We start from the raw sequence: 12,530 nt of genomic DNA, 5'->3' as shown, positions 1-12,530 counted from the left end.
TTTTCAAGGTTTGGGTGAGGCGGCATGGATGGTCTAATCAGATGCATCAGGCATTGGTGGGTGGAAATCCTGGCCGCCTGATTCAAATTGACAAAGGTCAGTCTCTCCACATTTTGGGTGGACAGGCGAGTTCTCCTTGGGGTAAATATGGCCCTCGCCGCACTAAACACCCGTTCTGATGCCACACTACTGGCTGGGCAGGACAGCTTTTCCAAGGCAAACTCTGCTAGTTGCGGCCATAAATCCAGTTTGGCTGCTCTGTTGTCCAGCGGATCTTCAATGTGGACTGGCAGTGTGCTGTCCAAGTATGCCACCACCTGCTAGTTGAGGTCCTGCTACAGGTCTACCTGCTGCTGCTCGTGAGTAGTTTCTTCACTATGAAGAAAGCTACTCATCAACGACTGTAGACTCAGGCTGCTGCTGATGGAGTTGGTACTGCTTCTGCCATCCCACCCCTCTCCAGCAGCCATGGCAGTGGAACGTGAACGCAGAGGCCCCCCCATCCCGGTCAGACCTGCAAGAGGATTGACAATGGCGCAGATAGTCAGCGGCCAACTGACTACATAGGATGTCTCTTTAGTAGTTCAGTTTGTCCTTCCTCTCAGTGGGTGTAAAAAATGCCCCCATTCTGGACTGTTAGCGAGGGTCCAACAAGGTGGAGAGCCAGAAGTCATCCCTCTGCCGAATGGTGGCAATTCGACAGTCACTATGCAAGCAAGTGAGTATCTATCAGGCTTTTTGTGCAAGTGACTCGGAGAGACTCCCTGCCTCCATCTCTACTGCATACTGCTATGGTGTGTCTGGGTCCTGTCTCGTCTTCCTCATCGCCCTGTTGATCCTCTAGCTGCACCTGCTCCTCCTCTCCTATCACCCAAGTAGAAAAGCCACCCATTTCGCTATACATTGTGCTCCAATGTCCTCCTCCTCCTCTTACAGTTCAGCCCCCACAGAGCGCATGTGGCTGTGAGATCTAAGCGCCATGTCTCCAGTCCCCTAAACAGCCATTGTTACCACCATCTGTTAAAGGACATGAAACAGTGGAATGACGTTTTTCATCCCGTAGTCCTGGCGACTGACAAAAAACATGGTGTCCTCAAAGGGCCTGAGCAAACGGCAGGTGTCACGCATGAGCTGCCACTGGCTGACATTGAAGTTACACAGGAGAGTACTCCTATCTGCTTGCATCATCAAGAAATCATTGTTGGCCTTTTTCTGTTCGTATAGTCGGTCCAACATATGGAGGGTGGAATTCAAATGGGTGGAAACGTCGCATATCAGCCTATGTTGGGGGATGCCGTTCTGCCACTGCAGCTCAAGGATGGTGTGCTTTGAGGTGTACGAGTGGCTGAAGTGCATGCAAAGTTTCCTTGCCATTTTTAGGATGTCTTGCAGATGGGTGGAAGACTTCAGGAACCGCTTGACAACCAGATTGAACAGGTGTGCCATTTCGGGGGCGCATGGCTCAGTGCCGACACAATGTTCTTCCCATTGTCGGTCACCATGTTTATGATTTTGAGTTGTTGGGGAGAAAGCCGATTCGAGTTCTTGACGAAGGACACGGAGCAGTTCTTCCCCTGTGTGACCCCGTTTTTCCCAGGGAAACGAGGTGCAGAATAGCGTGACACTGCCATGCCCTGCACATGTGGTATGCTGGAGGGGCACTGTGACTTGTCTCTGCAGTGGAGGCTTAGGACATGGTGGAGGATGAGGAGGCAGAGGTGGACATTGTTGCAGAACCAACAGCGTTACAACGTGGAGGTGGAAGAGGCATGACCTGACCAAGTTGCTGGTGTGGCTATGCAAGAACCACATTCACCCAGTGGGCCGTAAAGGACATGTACTGTCCCTGACCGTAGTTACAGCGCCACATGCCAGCGCTGGCATGCACTTTGACAGACACTGACAAGCTCAAGGACTTCTGCTCTACATGTGTGTGAAGGGCTGGTACTGCCTTTTTGGCGAAGAAATGATGGCTTAGGACTCTCCACCTCGGCTCGGCACAAGCCATCAGTTCTCTGAAAGGTGCAGAGTCCATCATTTGGAAAGGGAGGGACTGCAGCACCAGCAACTTAGACAGGAGCACGTCCAGCTTCTGCACCGTTGGATGAGTGCACGCATATTGCTGTCTCTTGGCAATCGCTTCGGTGATCGATTGTTGATGGAATAACTGACGAGGAGTAGGAGGGCTGGAAACAGGCGCATCAGGACCATCAGGTGATGGGAAGGACAGACAGCCCCCTTCGGCTGAGGTGGTGGAGCCTTGACTGACTGAAACCGGGTGCGTGCCACTGGGTGCGTGCCACTGGGTGCGTGCCACTGGGTGATGCAGCGTTTGCTGCGGCAGGCTGGACCTTCACATCAAAGCCACTGTTCTCCCAGGCCACTGTATGGCGACGCTGCATATGTTGATGAAGGGCCGTGGTGCCAACATTGGCACCCTGTACATGCTTCACCTTCGGCCCACAGATTCTACATATGGCCACGTTCACCTCCAGCGGCTTAACAAAAAACTGCAACACCACTGAGTAGGTGATTTTCCCCCTAACATTCCGCACTGACTGACTGCTACCACCGCTGCCTCAGTGAACCCCTGCACCACTACTTCCCAGGTAGGTAGGCTGCTGCGAAGCAGGTGGTCTACCCCGGGCACGTTTGGCTCCCCACCTCCCACTTCTGCCACCCTGCTGACTCCCAGGGATTGCTACCACCTTGCTGGCTGAGCTGCTGCCTCACAGGCAAGCTGCCACCCTCTTATCCTGATGATAATGAAGCCCCTTCTGCACCCGGCTCCCAAGTGCGAAAGGCTTCATCATCATCTAGTAGTGTCTGCACATCACTGATGTCCTTCTCAACGGTCTTTGGGTCAGGAGCCTGACCGCTTTGAACACCACCTCCCACGCCACTCTCCTCATCACTACTTGCCTGCCTAGCGGAGGAAGCGGTGGATGTCTCCTCCAGATCTTGGCTGGGTAGTAGCTGCTGACTGTCCTTTAGTAGCTCTTCCTCACTGAAAATTGAAGCTGAGCCTACCGCACATAATACTTCTCGCGGTGAGGGAACAGAAAAGGACAGAGGCAGGTTGAGGACAGGTGAGGGCACAGGGTCTGCTCCCGGGCCATGACAACTAAGGGTTGTGTCTGATGAACCCACCGACTGTTGGCTGGGGGTGTCTGATGTCACTTGGGATGAAGTGGATGACTGAGTTAACCAATCAAGAACCACTAGGTTGCTGGTAAAGACACGACTGCTATATGACACTGGGAGCTCAGACCTCACGCTGTGACTCCTGCCGCCATGCCCCCTTACTCTGCTGCCTGCGCCAGAAACATTTATGCCTCTGCCACTCCTCTGGCATGGCCTGGCACTTCTCTGTTGGACATACTTTTAGCTGAATTAAATAAATTAAAAGCTAATTAAAACACCCCTAAAAGCGACAAATAGATTTTTCTTTTTGTACTGAAATAGGCCACTAAACACATTCACTACAAATAAAAGCAACAGTAAAGTGTGAATATATTTTTCTTTTTGTACTGAAATAGGCCACTAAATGCTTTCACTACAAAAAACTGCAACAGTGAAGTGCGTGTATATTTTTCTTTCTGTATTGAAATAGGCCATTTTCAACACATACTGTATAGCTGCAAATGTGAACTGAGAATTTATTTTTATTTTTGCACTGAAATAGGCCTGTAATGCATTCACCACAAATAACTGCAACAGTGAAGTGCATATATATTTTTCTTTCTGTACTGAAATAGGCCACTAAACGCTTTCAACATATATAACTGCAGAAGTGAACTGAAAATATATTTATATTTTTTGTACTGAAATAGGCCACTAAACGCTTTCAACACATATAATTGCAACAGTGAAGTGCGTATATATTTTTCTTTTTCTACTGAAATAGGCCACTAAACGCTTTCACCACAAATAACTGCAACAGTGAAGTGCATATATATTTTTCTTTCTCTACTTAAATAGGCCACTAATCACTTTCAACACATACAGTATAACTGCATAAGTGAATTAAGAATATCTTTTTATTTTTGTACTGAAATAGGCCACTAAATGCTTTCGCCGGAAATAACTGCAACAGTGAAGTGTGTATATATTTTTCTTTTTGTACTGAAATAGGCCACTAAAGGCTTTTCAACATAGCACTTGCACCCCAATAACAAGAACAAACTACTGGAATGACAGAGCTGTATAATGGCTATCTGGATCCCCAAATAATCTTTCCCTGCACTTGTAAATCGCTTTTCTGGCTATGTCCCTAGCGCCTTCTGATGTCTCTCCCTGCACTAAGATGCTGTGAAATGTTTCCTCCCTATCCTTTCCCTGCACTTGAAAATTACTTTTCTAGCACTGTCCCTAGAGCCTTCTGAAGTCTTTCCCTGCACTAAGATGCTGTGAAATGATTCCTACCTGTAACGCTCCAACTGGTGTGGACCGGCTGTGCCACTTACCGGTTTGGCTTTGGGCTAAACTTGGGAGCGGAATCTAAGTGTTCCCCTGGTCTTCACCCTTTATTCCGCTCCAAGATGCGGAAGCTGGTCTTAACTGCAGGGGAGACACCAGGTCACTACCACAAGAGTGGTCCAAATTAAGTGGCAGCTTGCCGAGCAGGCCAGAATGCCCCGGTGCAAGCACTGGGGATACAGGCAGGTGGAGCGAGTTGTCGCTGGATGGAAGAAGCACAGCAGCAGAGTCAGATGAAGGAGAGCTGAGTTAGTGATTAAGCAGAGCTGGAGCTGTTAGAACAGCAGAGCTGAATAGCTCAGGTGCAGCAGGTGTAAGAAGCTGAACAGCAGACAGAGGCATGGTCGACAATCCGAATCATACACTTTAGAGCAGCGAGGTACAGGAGGATCAGGCAGAGATGAGGTCAGGATACATGCTAAGGTCGGAAGCAGGATAACAACACAGGAACTACGAGCTGGAACCTTCGCTGTAGAAAACTACAATACTGTTCAGGCATCACAGAAAGGGGAAAGCACCCTTATAAAAGGTGGTGCCTGGCCAGGATTGGAGAGAAGGCGGAATCAGGGGTGTGCACGAACCCTTAAAGAAACAGGAAGCGTGTGTCTCCTACAAGGTGCAACTGAAGCTGTCGCTGCCTGCAGGAAATCGGGTCCGGAGCCTGCAGCGGAGAGGAGGAGCCTTGTGTGCAGTTCGACTGAGGTACATAGCAGGATGCGCTGCACGCTGGTGGCTGCCAACTGCCATTGTTACAGTATCCCCCCTCTTACGCCCCTTCTTCTTGGTCCTGATGTGCTGAAAAAATCTTTTCAGAAGATTCAGAACATATACATTTTCCTTCGGCTCCCAGGAACGTTCCCCAGAACCATAATTCTTCCAGTCTACAAGGAAGTACCTCTTGCTACCAACTACCTTGAAATTGAGGATGTTCTGTACTTCAAATTCAGATTCTTCGCCAGTAGGAAAGAAGTAGTGGTGCAGGGGGTCTGGAAAAGGAGTTGAGGACCAATGGTTTCAGGAGAGATACATGGAAGGAGTCTGGAATCCGGAGGGTAGGAGGCAACTGGAGTTTGTAGGAAACAGGGTTGATGCACTCTAGGATCTCAAATTGGCCCAGAAACCGGGGAGTAAATTTGTAACAAGTTACCTTCATGCGGATGTTCCGGGAGGAAAGCCAGACTTTGTCACCAGGAGAGAACTGAGGAGGTGGTCTACGTCTGGTATCTGCATTTTTCTTCATATGGGTAACTGCCTGAGAGATAGAGTCCTTAGTCTGTCTCCAGATGCTGAGGAAGTCTCTGAACAAAGAATTAGCAGGTGGTACCTCAGAAGATGCAGCCAGGGGTAAAGGAGCACAGGGATGAAGTCCATATACTATATAGAAGGGAGAAGAGCCCATAGATTCTCTGGAATGGCTGCTGTAAGAGAATTCCGCCCAAGGCAGGAGCCAAACCCAGTCATCATGCTGAGCAGAGACAAAGTGACGTAGGTAGTTCTCCAAGATATGGTTAATTCATTCAACTTGCCCATTAGACTGAGGATGGTAACCAGAAGAGAAATCCAACTTGACCTCAAGTAGCCCACAGAGCGCTCGCCAGAATTTGGAAGTGAATTGTACCCCGCGATCAGACACAATGTACAGAGGTAGACCATGAAGGCGGAAGATGTGTTCTATAAACACAGGTTAATCGATTAGCGGAAGGCAATCCAGGAAGCAGAATAAAATGTGCCATCTTGGAAAATCTGTCTACCACTACACAGATTACGAAACAGCCAGCAGAGGACGGGAGATCTGTGATAAAGTCCATAGCGATATGCTGCCAGGGGACTTCAGGAATGGGCAACTGTAGTAGCAAGCCTGTGGGTATGGTTCGGGAAGCCTTGTTGTGGGCACAGGAAGTACAGGCAGACACAAACTCCCAGACATCTTTGGGTAGGGTCGGCCACCAATAGTGATGGGATAGCAAATCAAGGGTCTTACGCACCCCAGGGTGACCAGCATACTTGGAGCAATGTCCCAAAGAAAGAATTTTCCTCCTCTTGGCCTGTGGAACGAAGATCTTCCCCGGAGGAATATCTCCCCCACAGACTGGCGCTACAGAAACTAGACAACACTGTTCTATGATATGTTGAGGTTCTTCAATCGGATCCGCTGGGTCAAAAGAATGGGAAAATGCATCAGCCTTTACATTTTTACCAGCCAGACAGGAGAATGCTGCTGTAGCCAGGGCAATCCCAGAAGCACTGGGCCCATGGAATCCAGCAGGACATAGAAGGTTATTTCTTCATAACGTAGCACCCCGACTTGGAGTTTAACAGGAGCAGTGATGAACTGAATAGGTCTGGGCAGGGGTTGTCCATTTACAATAGTTGCCACTAGAGGCTTCACCAGACGAGTGGTGAATAACTGGCACTGGGTCACCAGGGCGTGATTAACAAAATTTCTGGCTGCGCCGGAATCCAGGAAGGCAGGTACAGATATACTGGTTTTCCCAGCGGACAAGACAACAGGATCAAGAAGTTTGGGAGAATTGTCTCTTTCACCTAGGGTCACTTCTCTCATAGAGCCTAGGCACAGAAGATTTCGTCCTTCTGGGGACAGGTACGAACAATGTGACCCTTTCCACCACAGTAGAGGAACAAGTCTTCTGCTCGTCACCGCTGGTGCTCCTGGTCAGAGAGCTTCAGGTGTTCCACTTGCATAGGCTCTTCAGGCGGAACCACAGCAGGAGTCTGAACAGTCCTCTGGAAGACAGGTGTGAGTCTAGATGTTCGCCTCACCCTTGCGGCTCGAGAGAAACATTCTCGAAACGTGTGGCCAATGTGACTAAAGCGTCCAGAGAGACAGGAAGATCCCTTCCCGCAAGTTCATCTTCAATACGGTCACTAAGACCCTCCAAGAATACAGCTTGTTGGGCTTCATCATTCCAGGACAGTTCTGCGAACAGAGTACGGAACTAAATTGCGTATTGTCCTACTGTCATTGCGCCTAGACGCAGACGAAGGAGCCCAGAGGCACGACCTGGTTCCTCAAACACCGTACGGAAAACAGTTAGGAAGGTCTGGAGGTTTGCAGTCTCAGGTCCGCTTTGCTCCCATATAGGATTAGCCCAGGCTAGAGCTTTTCCAGAGAGCAGGAGACTATGAAAGCAACTTTCGATCGGTCAGACTGGAACTTGTCTCCATGTAGCTCAAAGTGGATCAGGCACTGATTCAGGAACCCTCTGCAGGCTTTTGGATCGCCACTATAGCGTGGAGGCAAAGGCAGCTGGACAGCAGTTATGCCATGGTGTGAATACGATGCAACAGGATTTGCAGGAGTTGCTGGGACTTGTGGTATGGCAGGAGCAGGTGTAGATAGAGTGTCCAGACGGGTGGATATCGTGTTCAGACACTGCAGCAGGATATCTTGGCGCTTGCTCTGGCGTTGTAGCTCTTGGTATAAATTTTGCACCACAGGCTTGGGCTTGCCAGCGGGGTCCATGGCCTGAGCAAACTGTAATGCTCCAACTGGTGTGGACCCGCTGTGCCACTTACCGGTTTGGCTTTGGGCCAAACTTGGGAGTGGAATCTAAGTGTTCCCCTGGTCTTCACCCTTTATCCCGCTCCAAGATGCGGAAGCTTGTCTTAGCTGCAGGGGAGACACCAGGTCACTACCACAAGAGTGGTCCCGGTTAAGTGGCAGCTGGTCGAGCAGGCCAGAACGCCCCGGTGCAAGCACTGGGGATACAGCCAGGTGGAGTGAGCTGTCGCTGGATGGAAGAAGCGCAGCAGCAGAGTCAGATGAAGCAGAGCTGAGTTAGTGATTAAACAGAGCTGGAGCTGTAAGAACAGCAGAGCTGAATAGCTCAGGTGCAGCAGGTGTAAGAAGCTGAACAGCAGACAGAGGCGTGGTCAGGTAGGATCAGGTAGAGATGAGGTCAGGATACAGGCTACAGTCGGAATCAGGATAACAACACAGGAACTACGAGCTGGAATCTTCACTGTAGAAAACTACAATATTGCTCAGGCATCACAGGAAGGGGAAAGCACCCTTATAAAGGTGGTGCCTGGCCGGGAATGGAGAGAATGCGGAATCAGGGGTATTCATGAACTCTTAAAGAAACAGGACGTGTGCGGCTCCTACAAGGTGCAACTGAAGCTACCGCCGCCTGCGACAGTGCAGGAAAGCGGGTCCGGAGTGTGAAGTTCGACTGAGTTACATAGCAGGATGCGCTGCATGCTGGCGGCTGCCAACTGCCATTGTTACAGTACCTATACTTTCCCTGCACTTATAAATCGTTTCGTTTTTTTTCAGTTGTTTTTTTTTCACAATGAGGTTTTACCGATTGCTGTCCTCAGCACCCTCTCATGTCTGTCCCTGCATTCAGAACACTGGAAAATGTCTGAATCTAAGATGGCCGCCGTATTTATAGGGCTGTAACATCACAGGGCTGGCTGCTGATCAGCTGCATGTATGGCATTATGGATCATCCCGCCTTCCCACAGTTCCTTGCCCCACGTCTTCACACGTGTAGCCGCCATTTTAGCCACCATTTTAGGAAAAATTGTGATTCATTACCACAAAGCTTGATTAAATTTGCAGGGGTCAGCACGAGCCAAAATCACAATCTTTGCCAAAGCGCCATATTGCCTAAGCGCTTGGCAGTTAATCATGGCAGTTATATAACATGCTTCTCTCCTCTCTTCACACAGGTATGTCTGCATTGCATTTGGACAATACTGCTCCACCCATCCTTTATGGATACTGCTCTCTCTTGGTTCTCTTCCTATCTCTCTGGCCGCTCCTTTAGTGTATCATTTGCTGGCTCTTCTTCTCCTCTTTCTCTTGATGTCGGTGTTCCTCCGGGCTCAGTACCAGGTCCTCTACTCTTCTCCCTCTATACAGCCCCATCAGACAGACAATCAGTAGATTTGTCTTTCGATACCATCTCTATGCTCACGACACCCAATTATACACTTCATCCCCTGACATCACACCTGCTTTACTCCAAAACACCAGTACTTGTCTGGCAGCTGTCTCTAACATCATGTCCTCTCTGTATCTAAAACTGAACCTCTCAAAAACTGAACTTTTTGTCTTTCCCCCATCTACTAACCCACCTAAACTTGATATTTCGATTTTGGTCTGCAGCACTATCATAACTCCTGTGCAACATGCCCGCTGTCTTGGGGCCAAATTTGACTCTGATCTTTCCTTTGTTCCCTATATTCAATCACTTACACGCTCTTGTCATCTGCACCTCAAGAATATCGCCAGAATCCGTCCTTTTCTTATGGTGGAAATGGCAAAAACTCTTGTTGTTGCCTTGATTTATTCTTGTCTTGACTGCTGCAACGCATTACTAATCGGTCCCCATCTCACTAAACTCTACCCCCTTCAGTCTGTTCTAAATGCTGCAGCCAGACTCATCTATCCATCCAACCGCTACACTGATGCTACTAGTCTGTGCCAGTCACTTCACTGGTTGCCCATCCACCACAGAATACAGTTCAAACTTCTTACCCTCACCCACAAAGCTCTCCACAGTGCTGCACCTCCATATATCTCCTCTCTCATCTCCATCTACCACCTTACTCGTGCTCTCCGTTCTGTTAGCGACCTAAGATTAATAACCTCCATAATTTGTACCTCTCACTCCGTCTTCAAGACTTTTCTCGAGCTGCACTTACTCTCTGCAATACTCTGCCCCGGAATATTAGGTCAATTCACAACTTCTCCACCTTCAAATGTGCCTTAAAAACACATCTTTTCAGGAAGGCTTATCAAGCTACCTAAAATGACTTTTCCCAGACTAAAGCTCTCCCCCACCAACTCCTCTGGCCTTAACTCGATCCTCTAGTAGTCCCAAACCCGAAGCAGATCGGCCAGTACCACTCCTGTAAGTTCAATAACGGCTCTGTAAGATGCCAGAGTTATGTTACTAAACTCTTTTTCCCCGCTACTATTTGTTGGTAACATGTGCCTTGTCATCTAATGTGATTTTATTTAATATTCCTCACAAATGTGCATTTTCTAAGCCTGTTACATCTACTTTGCTGTGATTTCCATGTACACCAGCAGCAATGTGTCAGCAGGACCTTAGTTCAGTTTAGCATATCTAAACTGGAATACTACATTCCAGTTTAGCTCCCCCCTCTATGAGCAGAAGTGGCCTGGCCCATGTCCTGCCTCATGGGGAAGAGAAGGAAGTTATAGTTAGTGTGTGCCAGCCACCCTGGCTAGGGGAAGGCTGTGCTGGTAGGAGCTCCCAGTTATAGGGATCCCAGACCAAGATCTCATGTTGGCTGAGACCAAAGATCACCATTCCCAGTTTGAGCCCTTCAGCCTCAACTGGTGACAAGCAAGCAGCACCTCCAGATCTTCAGGAAGATCCATTCCCTGTGAGCTAACTGTGAGTACTATCCAGAGACCAGGAGAAGCCAAATTCCTCAGCTAGTTAGTCCCATACACAGCAGAAGATAGACAGAGCAGAATACAGATTCCTGCCATATTCTCCAGGCACATGATAGGAGCAAAAGAGATATTGATCCCTGCCATACATTGCCAATATCTGCTGGGACCCAAGGACTATTGCTGTAACTCATATGGATTAAAGCTGCAACCAGTAAAGAAAAGTTTAATTTTATGTCACGACACGGAGGCTCATATTGCATTTCTCCTTCTTTACTGAAATCCACAGCAGCAAAGAAAATCCACACAAAATAAACTTACAGACCACACCCACAAGGGGTAACCCCTCCCACAGTCCAGTCCATAAATAGGTCCTCCCACCGGAACTCTTCCTCTTTCTTTGCTGCTGTCCATAGCAGATAAGTATAACGTTTATGGCTCAGACCTATCGTTTTTTCTACCCCATTTATTGTTGTTTTCTAAAAAAAATATTTACACTGGGGGTTTGGGTTTTAAGTTCCCATAGTTTGTATGTATTGCTAATTATATTTTGTATTTTTATATTGTTTATTCCCCCCTTTTTTCTTTTCCCCCCTTTCTATACCTTCTGGTGGGGTTGATACCGCCGCTATTGCCGTCTTCCCCGCCCGTCCTGGGCAGGATATTTTGCCCCTTGTACCCAGCCGCTTTAATTACCTCGGCGCGTCCTTCACCATTGTTTTCTTGTTCGGGCTTTCGTGCGCTCCTCATCCCGAAATCTCGCGAGTCGCGAGATTTTGGCTGATTTTCCCGTCCTCTCAGCGGCTCCGAGATTCTCGGGCGCCATCTTGATCCTCTCCTACTGCACCGGCAGCATCGTGTTTGCTGCGGGGTGGGGCGTGTCTCCTGTATTCCCACGAGCGCTGGGGGTGGAGTCTCTCCATCGGCGCCATCTTGCTAACCTGTTCGGGAATTGCATCGGTCAGACTGTTAGTATCGGCTCTCCTGGAGTGACTAACTCCTTATTTCTGTACACCATGTCTCTTCCTGTGGAGGTCTCCCCTTCTGTGCCTCCTACCTTGCAGGTCTCCTCTGCTCTAGTGCCTTCCCCTACCCCTGCGGATGCCATTGCCAGCTCCTCTCCTGCTCAGTCCCAGATGGCTGCCTTGCAGCAGTCCATTGTGGATGCCATTAATAATGCTATGGGTTCCATGTCCTCCATTATATCCCAGTCTATTTCCCAAGCTCTAAGGGCTCAGACCCCTGCCCCTATCCCTCCTCCTGCCACTGATGCCTCCAGAAATATTAGATCTGATAGCTTAGTTCTATCAAAGGATAGCGTGCTTAGTACACGCAAAAGAGCCTGCCCGCGCCAGGCGGAAAAAACGCGCCCCTGGAAGTCCGCTCGGGCTCAGCCCATTCCTAGTTCTGACTCAGAGTTAGAGTCCGAGGAGGAGGCTTTGAGTGATGGCCAGAGTGCCTCTGATGTTGACCTGGAGGGGGTCTTAGTGGAAGATGAGGATTTCGTGTCTGAAGTCCCTCTATCGTGCCCTTCAACTAGTGCGGCCCTTGAGGCCAATGGTCCAGCTCTTAACTCCCTAACGGACCCTTTGGGCGAACCCTTATTTGACCCCGACAGTTTACATCACCCGAGGTCAGCGGAGTGGTTACCCACTCC

Source organism: Bufo gargarizans, chromosome 4 (genome assembly GCF_014858855.1).
Source record: "Bufo gargarizans isolate SCDJY-AF-19 chromosome 4, ASM1485885v1, whole genome shotgun sequence".
Classification (NCBI taxonomy): Eukaryota; Metazoa; Chordata; class Amphibia; order Anura; family Bufonidae; genus Bufo; species Bufo gargarizans.
This window is presented reverse-complemented; position numbering follows the sequence as displayed.